At 41.4% G+C, this 18288-nt stretch overlaps 1 long non-coding RNA gene across 1 annotated transcript in view; it reads left to right on the top strand.

Annotated features, from left to right (window-relative positions):
* The window catches only part of LOC137616219 (uncharacterized), a 20024-nt gene extending 1804 nt beyond the window's left edge, over window positions 1–18220 (top strand). The window contains exons 2-3 of the long non-coding RNA XR_011039343.1: window positions 7763–7883; window positions 18008–18220. This is a non-coding gene — a long non-coding RNA (uncharacterized lncRNA). The remainder of the gene's footprint in view (window positions 1–7762; window positions 7884–18007) is intronic.
* Window positions 18221–18288: the final 68 nt, after the last annotated feature.

Genomic DNA, 18288 nt, shown 5'->3' with positions numbered 1-18288 from the left:
TTGCCCGACAGAATTCTACGGGAGGGATACGCCAGCTATCACTATACTAGAAGGGGGTGTACTCACAAGCGCCACCTGTGGCCAGGTACTCAAGTACTTCTTGTTGACACCTCCTCAATTATTCCTCTGTCGTGCTTCCGGCAAGACGTTCTGGGATACGCTTATGTTCTTGGAGTATTTTCACGACTTTGGTGAAGTATTTCTCTTTGATTTCGGCTGTCGCTTTACTGGAAACTTCTATTTTAGCTTAGTTAGCTTTTAGAATTAATTTGATTAATTTTGGTGACGAAGAGAGTATGAACTCTCGTTCACCTTTCAATGGCCGACCCTTCCCTTAGACGGAAGTGTTGGTGTCTAAGAGAGTATAGACTCTCTTTCTTAATTTTGCTTAACAAAAGTTATAGATTTATTTTATATCTCTCCGCCTCTTATAGGCCTCTTCGATTAACTTCCTTTTATTATAAACTTATTAAAATTAATTTTTATATTTGTTTATATTCGACCTTCCTAATAGTAGGCGGTCTTTTCTTGGTACCGAAGTTAATTATCGTGAGCCCGTCATTTCGGTTTTACCTGTTAACATATTATGCTATTTTAAGGTCTTTGAAAGAATTTCTTTGATAGTCTCGTACTTTTTCAAAGTTGAACTAACGTTTTGTTTGTCTCGGCAGTTGTAAACGTTTCAACTTGCACTCTATCGTTACGATAGAGAAAGAATGTTCACGGTTTCACATTGCAGTAAGAGTAACCGTGTCTAGCGTTTTGTTCATTCTTTCTTAACTTAATGGTTTTGATCCTAATAAGGAACTTTTCTTTTTGGGAAATATTTCAGTTTTTTTCCTTTAACAATAATATGTTTTAACGATATATATGATTGGGCTCTTCTCTCAGGTTCTAAGTCAAGAGAGAGAGAGAGAGAGAGAGATAGAGACGGAGGGAGAAAGAGAATCACGTTTCCCTCAAGCCTGCCAGGCGTACGAGTAACGTCGTTATCGTTTTGCTCTTTTCCCTAGTCTCTTTAGGGGAAGAAACTAAACGTTTCTAGAGTGATCTAGTGTTTAGTCTCTTTCCAGCCACTGAATTTTCTTTCATTAGATTTTTCTGTTACATTGTAATTCTGTTTTCGCAATTACTAACTTTTGAGAAGGATAGAATTGCGTGTTTCAGGTACAAACCACTTAAAGTTTCGAGTTCAGTGAAATAAGTGCAAACAGAAATCAAAGTGATAAGTGATTAGTGCAAAATATGTCAGTGTTATGCGTGAGGGTACTTTTGTGCGCGCCAGTCGTCCTCCCAGTCCGGGACCTCTTGCAAGCTCCCAAGCCCAGGGGAGAAGCAATGTCGAAGGGCATAAGGGTTCGGCAGGCCTTGATCGGCGCACAGAAGTATCCTCGGTGGTTGTGGGCGTGTCTTACCGAGACCGTCACTCCCACCCGCAGACGATTGAGCCCTTATTTTGCTCGTCTGCAGAAGAGATTTAGAGGAGATAATAAAGGCAGAGTTACGCTGGTCTCAGGTCTCAAGACCTCTTAAACGTAAAGTCCAGACCTATGCCAGACGTACGAAGTAAAGTTCAACAACCCGGATGCAGTCATTGGGTTAGCTCTGACTCTCCTCAGTCATCAGTTTGTCGGGCTGAGAGTGCGCCTACACTCCCCCCCCCTATGCTCGCTCCGCCTGATCGCAGTACCACCTGCCAGGCGTACGATGTTGTGGACTCTACTACAGTCCATGCAAGCACAGCTTTCGGACCTGATGCGTGAGTGTCGTGCTGAGAGTGTTGCACCTCCTCCTCCTCCTGCACCGGTGGTGCACCAACCGCCTGCACCCGTTCAGCCTGTGCTGCACCCGCCTGCACCGGTGGTGCACCAACCGGCTGCACCCGTTCAGCCTGTGCTGCACCCGCCTGCACCGGTGGTGCACCAACCGGCTGCACCCGTTCAGCCTGTGCTGCACCCGCCTGCACTCGCTGCACCCAGGCACAGCACCTTCTGCCAGGCGTACGATGTTGTGGACTCTACTACAGTCCATGCAAGCACAGCTTTCGGACCTGTTGTGTGAGTGTCGGGCTGAGAGTGTTGCACCTCCCCTGCACCCGTTCAGCCTGTGCTCTACCCGCCTGCACTCGCTGCACCCAGTCGCAGCACCATCTGCCAGGCGTACGATGTTGAACCTCTTTCTGTGTTCGCTGTTCCCAGTGTTGTTCAGCCTCAGCCTTCTTTAAGGCAACCTTCGGTTTGGGATCAGGAGGATTACCACACTCTTCCTCCTCCTCCCCTGGCTGCTCCACCGGTGGTGCAACTCTCGGTGGAGGTACAACCTCTTCCACCTGTGAGTCAGTCTCCTCAGCTGCTGCACCGAACTCAACCCGTGCACCCTGATCCTGCGCCTCAGACACCTCTGCTTGCGGGAACTTGACCTTGTTCTGCACAACCTCGGTCTCTTCACGCTCCACTCATACCACAGGAACAGGAACTTTCTGCACCTTCCACTGTTGTTGTTCCAGCTCGTTCTGACTCTGCTGTTCAGCATACCTTACCTCCATTTTCAAACCATGGCAAAAATATGAATCATGAGTTATGAATGTAAGGTAAACATTATGTTGATTTTTAAACCCCATGCAAGCATGCATAAAGCACTCTAGCACTGGTCATGGAATTTCTGAGAAATGTTAAACGCCATGCACACGTTCTGCTTTCCTTACAGCAGGCTCTGCTTTCTACATGCTCAGCATTCAGCATGCTCTGCATTCAGCATGCTCTGCATACAGCATGCTCTGCATTCAGCATGCTCTGCATACAACATGCTCTACTTACAGCATGCTCTGCATACAGCATACTCTGCATTCATCATGCTCTGCATACCTTACCGCATGCTTCTCAACATATCTTGGGTTGTTGCCAACTCACTAGACTGTCAAGCAGTTTCATAACGTTGCCTTCTAGTCTGCTGCTTTTGCACCAGTGAACCCTCACTCAGAGAACTTAGCTTTTCTAGGATAAGGTCCCTGTAGATGAGAAAGTTCTTTTCTCCCTCCTTCTGATATTCCCTTGAGGACTCTGTCATTTGGAGGGAGCCTTTAGCTGCATAACCTCTTATGGACTTTTATTTAAGCATAACATGCTTACAGGGAAGGTAATGGTTCCACTTCAGCCGCTAATCCCGTCTGTTACCACACCTGCTCCCATAGACCTTGAGCTGTGTTGCATGACATGCAGTCCAAGCTTAGTCCTTGTTAGAGGATTTTTGTTTACGGAGTCAATGTGTCACGGGGAAGACGTTCAACAACCAACAGAAGGGACTTGTTGTGACGCAGTGCGGCAACCTCAGCAACCCGTTAAGGAGTTGTCTGTACGACCCAGATAGTCTAGACAGATTCGGGTTGTCACTGTACTTCCTCGCTTGCCCATGATTGTCAGTTTACAGACTGTGCAGCAGTATCATGATCTTGTGTCCGGCTCCGTCAGACGACTGGCTTTTAAGAGCTCCCACAAGTCGTCGCTGTCTGGAGATTTTCAAATGGACTATGGATCTGACCAAGGAACTGGGCCTCCTGGTCAATTTTGAGGAGTCTCAGCTCGTTCCATCCCAGACCATTGTTTCCTTGGGTATGGATCTTCAGAGTCGAGTTTTTCGGACTTGTCCGTCGGCCCCAAGGATCTTCCAAGCCCTAGAATGCATCCAGAGCATGCTGAGAAGGAACCGATGCTTAGTCAGGCAGGGGATGAGTCTAACAGGGACACTTTCATCGCTGGCCCTGTTCATCGAGTTAGGGAGACTCCACCTCCGCCCCCTTCAGTATCATCTAGCTGCTCACTGGATAAAGGACATGACGCTAGAGACGGGCTCAGTTCCTGTTTCCGAAGAGATGAGGTCTACTCTAACGTGGTGGAAGAACAGCATTCTTCTCAAGGAAGGTCTACCTTTGGCTGTTCAGACCCCCGACCACCGTCTCTTCTCGGACGCATCGGACACGGGCTGGGGTGCGACACTGGACGGACAGGAATGCTCGGGAACATGGAATCAGGAGCAAAGGACACTTCACATCTATTGCAAGGAGTTGTTGGCAGTTCATCTGGCCTTGATAAACTTCAAGTCCCTCCAGCTTAACAAGGTGGTGGAGGTGAACTCCGACTACACCACAGCCTTGGCTTACATCTCCAAGCAGAGAGGGACTCATTCGAGGAAGTTGTTCAAGATCGCAAGGGACCTCCTCATTTGGTCAAAGATCGAAAGCTCACGCTGGTAACGAGGCTCATTCAGGGCGATATGAATGTCTTGGCAGATCGCCTCAGCCGTAAGGGTCAGGTCTTCCCCACAGAGTGGACCCTTCACAAGATTGTTTGCAGCAGACTTTGGGCCCTGTGGGGTCTGCCAACCATAGTTCTATTCGCTACCTCGATGACCAAGAAGCTCCTCTTGTATTGTTCTCCGATTCCAGACCCAGCAGCAGTTCGCGTGGATGCCTTTCTGCTGGATTGGTCCCATCTCAACCTGTATGCATTCCCGCCGTTCAAGATTGTCAACAGGGTACTTCAGAAGTTCGCCTCTCACAAAGGGACACGGTTGACGTTGGTTGCTCCCCTCTGACCCGCGAGAGAAGGGTTCACCGAGGTACTGCAATGGCTGGTCGACGTTCCCAGGACTCTTCCTCCTAGAGTGGACCTTCTGCGTCAACCTCACGTAAAGAAGGTACACCCAAACCTCCACGCTCTTCGTCTGACTGCCTTCAGACTATCGAAAGTCTCTCAAGAACTAGAGGCTTTTCGAAGGAGGCAGCCAGAACGATTGCCAGAGCAAGGACGACATCCACTCTCAGAGTCTATCAGTCTTAATGGGAAGTCTTCCGAAGCTGGTGCAAGGCCAATGCAGTTTTCCTCAACCAGTACCACTGTAACCCAGATTGCTGACTTCCTGTTACATCTAAGGAACGTAAAATCCCTATCAGCTCCTACGATCAAGGGTTACAGAAGTATGTTGGCAGCGGTTTTCCGCCACAGAGGCTTGGATCTTTCCTCCAACAAAGATCTACAGGACCTCCTTAGGTCTTTTGAGACCTCAAAGGAACGTCGGTTGTCCACTCCAGGCTGGAATCTAGACGTGGTCCTAAGGTTCCTAATGTCATCAGGATTTGAACCGTTCCAATCAGCCTCTTTTAAGGACCTCACATTAGAAACTCTTTTCCTCGTGTGCTTAGCAACAGGTAAAAGAGTAAGTGAGATCCACACCTTCAGCAGGAACATAGGTTTCACATCTGAAACGGCTACATGTTCCTTGCGGCTCGGTTTTTTTGGCTAAAACGAGCTTCCTTCCCGTCCTTGCCCTAAGTCGTTCGAGATCCCAAGCCTGTCCAACATGGTGGGGAACGAACTAGAGAGAGTACTTTGCCCTGTTAGAGCTCTTAAGTACTATTTAAGAAGGTCAAAACCATTACGAGGACAATCAGAAGCCTTATGGTGTGCTATCAAGAAGCCTTCTCTACCAATGTCTAAGAACTCAGTTTCTTACTTCATCAGGCTTCTGATTAGAGAAGCAAATTCTCATCTGAAGGAAGAAGACCTTGCTTTGCTGAAGGTAAGGACACATGAAGTGAGAGCTGTGGCTACTTCAGTGGCCTTCAAACAGAACCGTTCTCTGCAGAGTGTTATGGATGCAACCTATTGGAGAAGCAAGTCAGTGTTCGCATCATTCTATCTCAAAGATGTCCAGTCTCTTTACGAGTACTGCTACACCCTGGGTCCATTCGTAGCAACGAATGCAGTAGTAGGCGAGGGCTCAGCCACTACATTCCCATAATTCCATAACTTTTTAACCTTTCTCTTGAATACTTTTTATGGGTTGTTCGGTCGGCTAAGAAGCCTTCCACATCCTTGTTGATTTGGCGGGTGGTCAATTCTTTCTTGAGAAGCGCCGAGGTTAAAGGTTGTGATGAGGTCCTTTAGTATGGGTTGCAGCCCTGTATACTTTAGCACCTTTGGGTTGATTCAGCCTCCAAGAGGAACGCTGCGCTCAGTAAGGAAGACGAACTTAAAAAAGAGACAGAGTAACGGTTCAATTCGACTTCCTTACCAGGTACTTATTATTTCATTGTTATTTGAGATAACTGTTATATGAAATATGGGATACTTAGCTATCCTTTAATCTTGTACACTGGTTTTCACCCACCCCCCTGGGTGTGAATCAGCTACATGATTATCGGGTAAGTTTAATATTGAAAAATGTTATTTTCATTAGTAAAATAAATTTTTGAATATACTTACCCGATAATCATGATTTAATTGACCCTCCCTTCCTCCCCATAGAGAACCAGTGGGACCGAGGAATAATTGAGGAGGTGTCAACAAGAAGTACTTGAGTACCTGGCCACAGGTGGCGCTTGTGAGTACACCCCCTTCTAGTATAGTGATAGCTGGCGTATCCCTCCCGTAGAATTCTGTCGGGCAACGGAGTTGACAGCTACATGATTATCGGGTAAGTATATTCAAAAATTTATTTTACTAATGAAAATAACATTTTAGTAGGAAAGCTTTCTCCATCTGTAACTATAATAAAACCCAGCACATAACATGATATAACCAAATTTGACCTTCACTTCAATGGCAAACAAACAGAACGACCAGTTCAACTACTTGCTTCCCTACTGCAGACTCACTAAATCTGGTTTTATTATAATTGAAATGAAGTCAAATTCGGTGAAATCACATTATTTACTACAGGAAAACATTTTCTGTTCAAAATGTTCTATCTTAAATACAATGGTTTTTGCTCTACCGTGCATTCGCTTCGCTCGGGGAAAAAGAAAAACATCAAGCTCCTATGTACTGGCAAGTGGTAATGCCGCGTGCTAAAATCATTGATTATTATTCCTTAGATAATTAATCCAGGTATATTTTTTAATAAAATCTAATGGTTCTTGCTTCGGTGTGCGCTCGCTTCACTCGCGATAAAAGAAAAACATCAAGCTCCTATGTATTGGTAAGCAGTAGGCTATCATCTTAAATTGATTCCATCTACAGCTCTGGAAGTCACATTAGGTGGGCTGGTCATCCTAGTTTGCATAGGCTAGGTAATGATCCTGCCTCCTAGGTTAGGTTAAGGGTAGTAGGCTACACATTCCTGTAATTTAGGTAAGTGGTAGGGTAGGGAAAGCCAGTTACTACATGGGAGGGGGATGGAAAAACTTGAATGGGTGGTTTGCCCCAATATACATGGTTTTAAATAGATAAACCACAGGGTAACGCATAGGGAAATAAATAGTTCACGTATTTGCCTAGAAAATATAGCATATACTTACCAAAGAGCTATTATCTCGATCCTTTTGCTGCTTTAGAAATCAATGGTAAATAACTTTGCTTATGCTTTTGTCCTTTTAATCTGTTGACTTATTTACTAGCTGACCTTTTTAACCAAATAAAACTTCCAAAAGTTTTACACTACAGGTCTCAGAAATTTTATGCACCAGCCATTTTTTAGAACTAATAGTAAGTTAATGGCTGTTTTTAAAAAGTGTGAGTAAAAATATATTATAGAATCTGCAGGTATTTCATTACAAAGGATACAAAGTAGGTGAATATTTACTATTGCTCATTGAAATTGTAAACTTATGATAGCGGATCTATTAATGCTAATTTATAAGTAACATTGCCTTTTGAAAGGTTATTTTAGATCATTATAATAGCAAGAACGTCATGTTCAATTTTATGTGATTATTCAAAACGTGAGAATTTTGTAAATATTTTCAGAAATTTTTGTTCTTTCTCAGGTGCATCTTGAGCAAGGAGCTATGGAGACAAGAAAATTGAAGGTCGATGATTTTATTGCACTTCAATGAAGAGCATAGAATCTATAAAATACAGATGGCTGAATTATCTGTAATTTTAAAGGTAAGGGTAATAAAGAGATTTGTTTGTTACATTAGATTTGAATTGTATTGTAAAAAAAATGGCTTGTTAGTAGGTTAAAGTCAAATTGACTTTTAACCAAATTAAAGCTGCATTACTGTACTACTTTTAGGGATGATGATGATTAAAGGTTGTCAGTGGATTGCATCTGGACATATTTATGGATTGAGTCTGATTTTATATAATTCAATTCATAATTAGTTATTCAAGAAGAATTTTTTGGTACTGTAGAAGATTATTGTAGGATTGTCTGCATGACAGTTGTTAGATGAACTAATTGTAGATTTTACCCAATGAAGGGAGTTATAGGTTTTAAGTGCTCTTGTTAGAACACTAATTGAGTAGTGGATTACGAATTGATTAAGGTGGGAGTTGATTGCTAATAGATTAGGATAGTGTTAGATTTTCAACGTATGTTCCTACACATATACGAAACCTCAACTTTAATAGGAGTATGATTTAAACTTGGCTGGAACTCTGATGTTATAATGTGTCAGTAGTTATTGCTGTTCACCATCACACAAGAAAAAGCACTGTGACTAAAGCTGCCGGGTTGTACGCACGTAAGCTCGGTGTCTTCCTGTCTTGACTGTTTTAAGAGGTTTTCTTCTTTCTTTTACATAGTTGAAGTGTGCGTGTGTGTTTGTGTGATGCAGAGGCCACATGTGGACATGCAATCTTGGCCTGGGGTTGCTGGTCATAAGTGTACAACCTTCATGAGCAGGAGCTGTTTGGATCCCCAATCTTTGTGTGCTTCTGGCATGGGGTATGACTTTTTTCAGGCTTTCCCTGCAATGAGCATAAGAATTGGCCATCAGTGCATTAGATATACAGCAAGAAAAATTAAAAGCCAATACAGATCATTCACCTTCAAGGTCATCTTCAAAATTGAGGAAATTTGTGGGCGTTCTTTCTTCTTCGGATAACTGAACATTTTCCGTCACCCTCCTGTGGGTTGATGACAATTCTGATCTCCCTTATGGATAAACTACAAGAGAAGCAGTGATAGCTGGTTACCCAAGAAGAGATGGCTATTCCCCTCTCTGTCTGGTAATGAACCTCAGACTTAACTTGACAGAAATGCTAAGGAAATGGCCTTAAGGTTACTCTGACCTTTTGTGCTTGGAAGACATAAATTGCTGCAAGTATTAGTTACTCCCAGGCTGGTATCTTCCTCACTTGCCACATGGGGAGAGGAAATCTCCTAATTTGGACCCCTTCTCCTTGTCTGTAGACCATGGAAGCACTGACGACAACTTCAAGGAAGGAGAAGAAACGACCTATAACTCCTCCTCGGGCTAGTCTAATTTAATCAACCTTACCCTCCGCTGATCCCTGCACTCCTTGCAGAGGTAAAAAGATAGATGCTCTGTGAAAAGCCACCTTTGATGGCAAGTAGGAGGAGTGCCATCACCTCATTAGATTCCTTAGAGCACTATATATGAGACCTTGCACTCGTCCATCTCTTTATGCCCCCTCACTTATTAGCTCGCACACCCTGGACAAAGAGCGCCCACCTATTACACGGTTACCCATCATGATCACTTATTTGTGCTCTCCCATCGCACTTACCTTTTCTTGAGCTCCAATCGCTTGCATCCTCTCTTGCACACACACACACTCATCCCTTGCTACATACTCCCCAGTGGGCAAGCAATATTCTTTAGATGCACATGTTTGCTTTCACTCTAACATTGAGGCAGAGCACCCTTCTCGAAGTACGTTCTCCAATGCGCACTTCCTCTTCTATTACAATGCACTCTTAGGGAACTTGTAGCACTCTCTAGAGGGCACCCACAATTCCCTACACATTCAAATGTGGATGAGGATTCATTAGTACAGGCTGGCTCTTCTAGTTTCTGTCATTTACCCTGTCATGATGGCTCACTTAATCATTTTATGGTGTGAGAAAGTACATCAGCCTGCACACTCACACCCTCATACTGGAGGGCAATCTTCAGTTACTGAATGCCCCTACGTTATAGATTGTTAACCTGTTCGCAACCAATCTGCCATAACTTTATCTCTTGGTGCTGACAGCCAATCCTTGCATTCATCAGACTTGGTGCACTGCCGGTCAAAGAAAATAAAGAGCACTTCTGTCCTTTTTCCCCAATTATGGAAATTAGTCCATTAAGACCACTCAATAAGCATTACCCATAAGTCACTCAAACTATTTTTCTCCCCATGGGAGAAAGTGTTGCTCAATCTTTCACTGAGGATGAAAAAAAAGAGGTAGAGATTACATACCATGTACTCGTGAACTTTTAAGAGAGCCCCATTCCATCTGTTAACGATCATGGCCATCTCACCTGTGTATGATCACATGCTCCTATGAGAGCGCAATCTCACCTGTTTGCAATCGTGACCCTCCTTTTTTGCAGTCGCGCACTTGTATTCGAGTGCTACCACATTTGATCATGCTCTCGTTTCACCTCAGCTATTCACGATCATACAGATCTATGGAAGTGCCACCTCACTTCCTCACGATTGTGCATATCTAAGGAAATGTCATCTCGTGCGCTCATGATTGTGCGTGCATAATCTCACCCGCTCGCAACTATGCACTTCCTTGCCTGCACGTAAGAGTGTTCTCCTATTGGAGTGCCATCTCACCCGCTTTTAAGAACTTTTCTCTACCTTTGAGTTACCTCACCTGTTTGTGCTGTCACGCATGTCGCACGTTCAGTTGACAGAGCTTTCACATACAGTACTTGTGTGCTCCTGTGTTAGCATGTACTTCCCCAAGAGGTGCAAACTCATCTTATCTTGATGTCACACCTCTTTGCACTCGATTATGCTGTACTGTTGGTGGAGCTATAGCAAGATTTATTCCAGGCAAGTGGTATATAATTGTCAACATACAAGATTTATTCCAGGCAAGTGGTATTTAATTGCTGACATGCTCTGTAACTAGTGTCTAGTAGTATGATTAGAATGGGCATTTCATCCTCTAGTAGCAGAGAGGCTAATTACTCTGTTCACCACAAAGCTCAACAACATGCTTCCGGTCTACGGTTCATAAATCCTGGACCTAGCAATAGCTCTAGAGGATGCGTTTCAACATCACTGAAATGAACTTCATGCTTAAAGGTTTAAATGTTTAGGGCATTGTCCTGCTGATGTTCCTGAATTAAAGTTCTTCGGGAATTCCCCTCATGGCCTAATCTGATTGGCTAATCCCATCTGCAGAGGCCCCACAGCACATTGACATTCCTCTCCCTTCACAGTTGTAAACCACCTAGTATGTCTAAGCAGAGGGCTTTTCACAAAGCATTGAGAAGATGTGTGGATAACTTCAGAAGTCTTTTGCAGCTGTATATCAAGCGAAGTGGTGCATCGTCTGTGATTGTTGCTGTAGAAGGGGTAACTCTGGTTGGAGCCCCTTTGCAATTAAATGAGGATTTTGATCTATGTTTGGCAGTTGATGCTTTTCTGTGGTGAAAGGCTACCACAACCCTTATGCTTTTCTGCTGTTTTGTCTGATATCAAGGGTAATCTACATGGTACCTATTACCCTGAATCTTAGGTTGACCTTGTGGCCTCTCAAATGGCCACAACCATAGTGGTACTCAAACCTGATGATGCTCCTGAATTAAAGTTCTAAGGGAACTCCCTCCTTAGCCCAATCTGCCTTGCTAATCTCATCTGCAGAGGCCCTACAGCTCACTGACATCCCTATCTGTTCATGGTTGTAGACCCCTCTTTATCTCTGAGCAAAAGGCTTTTTGCATGGCATTGCAAAGATGTCTGGATACCTTGAAGTCTATTGCAGTTGTACATCAACCAAAGTGGGCCATTGTTGTGATTGTTGTCGGGGAAGGGGTGACGAACTGGTCAGAGCACCCCCACACTTAAATTAGGAATTCCTTGTCTATCTTTACCGGGAGAAGATTCTCTGGGTCTCGGTTGTGAAGGGCTATCACTCAACTAGAGTGATGTCTTAAGACTAAAAGTCTTAGACCTTTCCTCATTGTGGGAAATGTCTATGCTTATGCAGAGCTTCAAGCAGTCTTGGTCACCAAGAGAACTCGAACAACCTGCATGAGATGTAACTCACATTTGGGTCCCTTAAAAGGGCCCGTTTTGACAGGTGTCGGATTTATACCTCACTCGGAAGACTTTTTTTTTTTTTTTTTTTCAATCTTAACCTTTCTACCTCAAATGGATGTACTGGTACGTTTCACAAAACTCATCCCTTAACCCCCATGGACGTAATGGTACGTCCTTGCAAAAAACTGCTATTTGCATTCTTTTTTGCATATTTTTTATAATTTTGAGAAACTTCAGGCATTTTTTTTAAATAATGAGACCAACCTGACCTCTCTATGACGAAAATTAAGGCTGTCAGCGCAATCTAAAAAAAAAAATATTGCAAAACGTGCTTGAAAAAGAAAAACGCCTGGGGGTTAAGGGTTAACAATAGCCTTGGTGAAGAGAATAGAGAAACTTCACGGTACAGTACAGGTATTTCCAAGGTTATAAGTTATTCTGAGGAATGGAGAAAGGCCTTTTACCTTTGTTCCCGAGTTTTTAGCCAAAACATAGAACCCTGCTATTGATGACGACATTTTGAATCTTTATCCATCTCTGAGTTTGGATTATTTGCATTTTGTCTTCTGAGGGTCTCAGACTACTTCAAGAGCCCCCAACCCTTCAGGCTACAAATTCAAAATGTTTTTATTAGTTCTGACAGGACTAAAAAAGGTTTAAAGGAACACCCTTTCCTTCTGGTTTTGTGACACCATGAAGACGTCATATCCTTAAGGAGCAGACAACCTAGAAGATTCATTACCGGCATGTTTTCTTGAAGTTAGAGTAATTGGTTCTACTCTAGCCTTGAAGAAGAACCTGTGGCACAGGTAAGATATGTTTTTACTGTGACCTGTGGTAGCTGCTCAACAGGTTGTTTGATGTACTGAGCTCCTTACGAGACAAGAAGCATCTAGTCTAACCTGTCATGTCGATAGACTAGAGTAAGAGTTAGTGCCGGGCCTTTTTCATTCTTTCTTCCCCTCTCTTAGGGTGCAGTGGTTATGTACTAGATCAGATGTTTGGTGCATACAAGCTTTCACACTGAGGTCTGTTCTACATATAATGTTATATATATCTTCCCCCATCCTCTTCACTGGGGGAGGATGGCTTGTATGCAAAACCCATTACTCTATAGGCCCTTCATTATGACAGCATATCCTTACGAGGGTATAGGTTCTTCTGTGACCATCTGTCCTTAAACTAACTTAGTCTAACTTTTTATAGTCTATTTCTCAAAAGTTAGTAGGTAGTATAAGTCTTAACTGCCAGTAGGGTTTTAGAGGCTTCCTCCCTCTTAATGTGTTTGTATTCATGTAGGAACAAATCAAAGGTTTTAAAAGTAATTTGTATTTTTCCTAACTTTACAAACCTGATTTCTTCAAGTTTCACTTCAAGCCTCAACCACCTTGCATGCCCCAAGTGAATGTTAAAGTGGTTTCTCAGTGTGCAGGTAAATGGGCAGGTTTCCCCCTCCACCGACGTGTGTGTAAATTTTAAATCCTGAGATCCAGCCAAACTGAAATTATACTCTATTGAATGACTGGGGTTTGTATAGTTAAGGAAAATAGATATTGATTTTAAATTTGTGATATTCGGGAAGGACTGGATAGCCACTTATAGGTATATTTCCTGGTCAACAGATTAAAGTTACACTGGTTGGCTGCTAGCCATTTGAATTTTTAGTCAATGAAATGAATTAAGATTCAAGTATTAAATCTAGTTGAGGTTTCATATAATGAATAAAATTAGAATTTGCATGGTTTCAAATTACAATAGAGTTGTCTTGTCAAAGAATTCATGTATGACTATATTTTTATTGCAATAAGGCAAGACTAGCTACTTGGTTGACTGTTTTGGAACTGGTAAAAAATCTGATTGAATCAAGGTTATAGTTATTAGTGTATCCACTTGAACAGGGAGTGTCCAACTTGTAAGTCAGTTACCAGACACTGAGAGCGGCAATGATGTCAGAAGCACGAAAGTTAAAAGAAAGGGCATGAATCTAGCAACAAACAAGTGCTTGCCCCATGGTCTCCTCACTCATTAATAAGGCAAAGTTGTAAACCAGTGTCTGTATGTTAGTAGTAAACTCAGTCATACTTTGCTCAGAGGACTTATTTGATAGATTTTAGTCCAATGTATAGTATCATTGTCATGGAGAGGATACCCGTAGGAGATTATTGCCTTCAGGGTATCTCTCATTTTGTGCTTTAGGCAATACTTAAAGGTCTCTGTAATGTTTATTCTGCACATAGTTGTGGTTGCAGTATTTTTTCTTCTACCTTCTCTCTGTTGGAGCTTCCTGTCCTACATCTTGCTGTCTCCCCTCTTTTGACATCAAACTGTAAGGTTTTTCTATGTTAACTTTTGTCATTTAATGGCCTCACTAACCCCAGTACCCAGTATTGGGCTATATATCATAAATCCAATCCATGTTTTCCAGCAAGATTAAAAGGAAAATATAGAAGGGCAATCTCCAGGCTGATGCATTTTAGTTGCTCTGCTTTGTCAACACAAAGAAGTACAGAAAAGAACAGTTGCCTAGAAGTAGAAGGGGAAGCTGTGTGGAGATTTTAATACGCTGCAATATTGCTAAGAATCAAATTTTAAACAAATTTTACAATTTAGAGATATAGCCATTTATAACCTTGGAGAATTCTGTGATGCATAACACTAAAATATTAGCACCCATATGTTTTTGGTAAACTTTTTACTTTTAGAATCTAGTGTTATTTTTCTTTGCTTAAACTATAAACATTTGACCATGTCAGTAAGGCTGTTTTCTTATGATGATCTTGCTTCTAGCATCATTGTGTTCTGGTAATGTTGGTTACCCATCATACACAGCCCAGTTGTGTAGATGTAAAATTAAAATTTGTACCTACATGAACACAATCCCTCGTCCTTTAATAGGAGTATGTTTCAGTGAAGGTGGAGACAGCTGTGTAAACTTTTACAGTTGGTTGGCAAGTCCCGCCCACCCAACAGGTGACGACTTGAGCATGCACTTTTTCAGCCAGCAGAGGGTATAGATGTACTTCCAACGTCTTTTTATGTTTGTTTTAGGTTTTTGCTTTGTCTTTTATGCATATAATAGTTTTGACAGATCGTCTTGTGCAAGACATTGTAAGGAAGATGAAATTTTTGCAGTTATATCCAATAACTGTAGCTGTAAGACCGCAATCTGGGCCTCTTGCTGACCCCTCCTTGTTCTCGTTGGACGGCATTATTTTGGCTGTCTCCTTAGTTATTTTATGGCTGTATAACGACAATAATAAAGAATCCTCAGGAAGGGGTCTACCCTTTGGTTTCAATGTACTTCCATCGGAAGAAGCATCTGCTGAGGGTAATGGAAAAGGGTGTGTTCAGCCCGTTCTCTCATTGTCTTCCTGATCCCAAGAAGATACTAAAGGCATAAACCCGGTGGCTTTCTCTCTTTAGAATTCCTGTCTTTCCCTGTGAGTGTGTTGCCATTGGCCTGTGTGACCCTGTGAAGGCAAACTTCAAGTTCTTGCTTCCTCCCCATTTTTGCTGGAGTCTTTGCTCCTACTTCCGGGAGAAGAACAAAGACGGAGAGGTGTAGGAAGTTAGACTGATAGGGGTTACGTTCGCTGACTACCGTTTCTCTCCTTCTTGGAGAGTGTGCTGTACCCGCATTTTGCTAGTGTGATAGTAATTTCTTTCAGGAAAAAACAACAGCAAGTAAGCATATATAAGAGGTGCCTGGGTGCCCAAAATAGGTGCTTTCACACCTATTGTGAGTGTTCAGTTTTGTATCATTATTGGTGGTGCTAGGTCCCCACATGCTTGATCCCTACAACCTAGATCTCCAAGTTAAAGAGGAATGCAGATTTTAAAGAGAGGAAACTGTGATAAGTTTGTCTCCTCAACCTGTTAACAATCATTTACACTTTTCAATAAGAAGAAAAATCTGTAGTTTTTTGCATAACGTTTTGCGGAGGCCATGCACTTTTCACTTAATATTTTGACTATCTCTCTCACTGTCTTTGAGAATTTATGGTTTCATTTTGATATAGTTATAGTAATAGGTGTTTATTTAGCTGCCAAACAACATCATATACTGTAGTTTATTAATTTTTTTTCTTATTACAGGTAGTTTTTTTTTTTTTCTTATTACAGGTAGTTTTTTTTTCTTATTACAGATAGGTTTATATAAATAGGCCTACTTATTTTACAATCCTCATACAGTACTCTCAAAATACAGAAATTTGTGAAAGGTAAAATTCCAATTCATTAAGAGAAATACAGTGAAAGACAAAGTCCTAATCCTATAATGAAGTTTTTGTTAATTTTTAGGGTGGTTGGATAGATGGCTAAATGTAAGCTATTGTTTGCTATTTAATCATTAGATACAGTATTCACCATGAAACTTAGATTGTTAAAAAGTAGCATTAAATACTAGGAATTTATAATTGTGAGAGTCATGCTGACTCTTGCTAATGATCTGGTGATGTAAACACTCGATAATAGTCAAAATCATAATTGTAAAATAAGATTAGTAATTAAGTTACACAATGATAGGTGAGTCAAGGGATAAAGGCAGGATATTGGAGCCATCGGGGATAAGGGCAAGCTTTATATAGTTAATGGAAAGGTTGAATAGATTTTCCATTAATTTAAGGTAACATTGGTTAATCAGTGGCAAAAGATACATACAGTATTGTTATTTTGGTTATTAAAGACGTTAGGACCTGGTTGTCCGTTTTATTGTTGCATAGGTTAGTTCATTGATGAATTATACCCAGGCTTGTAGTGGTAATGTATTCGCCTAGCACCCGCAAGGTAGAAGATCGATCCCAGCTCATGACCAGGAGTTTAAACTGTTTACTAAGGAGGCCACTGCTGTGATTTGGCCTTGCCTGCTAACTTTCTAGTGGGCATCTGTTCTGATAAAACTGGAACTGAAACCAGACACCTTTACCTAAGTAAAGAAAAAAAAAACATTGAAGAAGCTAGTCAGTGAGCTAATCTAAACTGGTTAATGATTCGGTGTATTATAAGTGTTTCCATAGTTTAGGGCAAAATAGATAAGATGGTGAAGATGAGTAGTGTAAGCTAGTTCATTGATTGAAGGTTAACTAGAAAATCCACCTAAAAAAAGATTGATTAATGTGTTAGGAGAGCTGAAATGAGTTTCTGTAGGATCTATAGGATATATAATGAATATGTAGTATGTCATTTAAATTACGAAAATGATACATGTACTTGATAAATAGAGGAAGTTGCACTCTCTTTTCTGTTTTTAGAAAAGCTAAAGACCACAATAATTATTTATTTAGCCAGCACTACTCATGTATACTAGATATTCTACTCCTTAAACTGTCACCTTGTCGGTAAAGCTTAATTTTGCTCAGAATTTATACATATTTTATAACTCTTTCTGAACGGGGATACCTTAATGCAGTGAAATGGTGTGTGTATCGCCATGATCAGCAAAAAATGTAGCCAGAGACACTCATACTAGGTTGGTATGTTGTAAACCATCAGACAAAAGCCTCTCACCATCACCAATCTGTACTGGCCAGTGTGGTAATGAAAACTAACCAAACCCCAGACATGCATAAAGACTTGTCTAAGACCTTTGTCTTGTATGAGACTAAAAACAGCTGTAGTTTTATAAATACATGTATTATATTAAGTGCTGTGTGTGTTTGACCAGGTATCCCTTGTGGTGTAAGGTAGAATGTTTTATTCTGGGACTTATGGTTTATTGATCATGTTTTGAAGAAAATTGAAGGATTAGTTTAGCCAGTGGATTGCCAGAGCCTAGTCATTCAATTATTGTTGTGAAGTATTTCCTTTTCAGGACTTTAGTGCTAATACTTTTCCAATACAAAAGATATGCTTTCGGTTGTAATATTTGCTATTATAAAGGTCATGGCCATGCCTAGTTTGACATTGTTTTTCCAATTTTATACTTATTACATTAGAATATTTTGTATTCTTGTTAGTTTATCATGCAGAATTTTAATAAGAGTATAGTCTTGATATTGAAGCTCATGAACAAGACATATATCTGTATAATTAACATCTTGTATTTATTTTTTCAGAATCAAAAGAGAAGGAAATATTATAGCCTCCTGCACAAAACAGGAAATTAAATTGCAAATATGCACTAGAATTAGACACTCCGTATGACATCAGAATGAAGATTGTCAGTGAATACTCGAGAATTTACTATAGAAAAAGTAACAGGAGTTTTCCGAGGAAGACAAAATAGATTGATTTTATTCATCTCTAATATCAAAAGGAGCACCGATGAATTGTCTCATCTGAAGCAGCCCAGATTATTAAAATTCTCTCATGAGAATATAATTCGGTACTGCAAATC

The sequence above is a fragment of the Palaemon carinicauda genome, chromosome 22, assembly GCF_036898095.1.
Source record: "Palaemon carinicauda isolate YSFRI2023 chromosome 22, ASM3689809v2, whole genome shotgun sequence".
Taxonomy (NCBI): Eukaryota; Metazoa; Arthropoda; class Malacostraca; order Decapoda; family Palaemonidae; genus Palaemon; species Palaemon carinicauda.
This window is presented reverse-complemented; position numbering and strand designations above follow the sequence as displayed.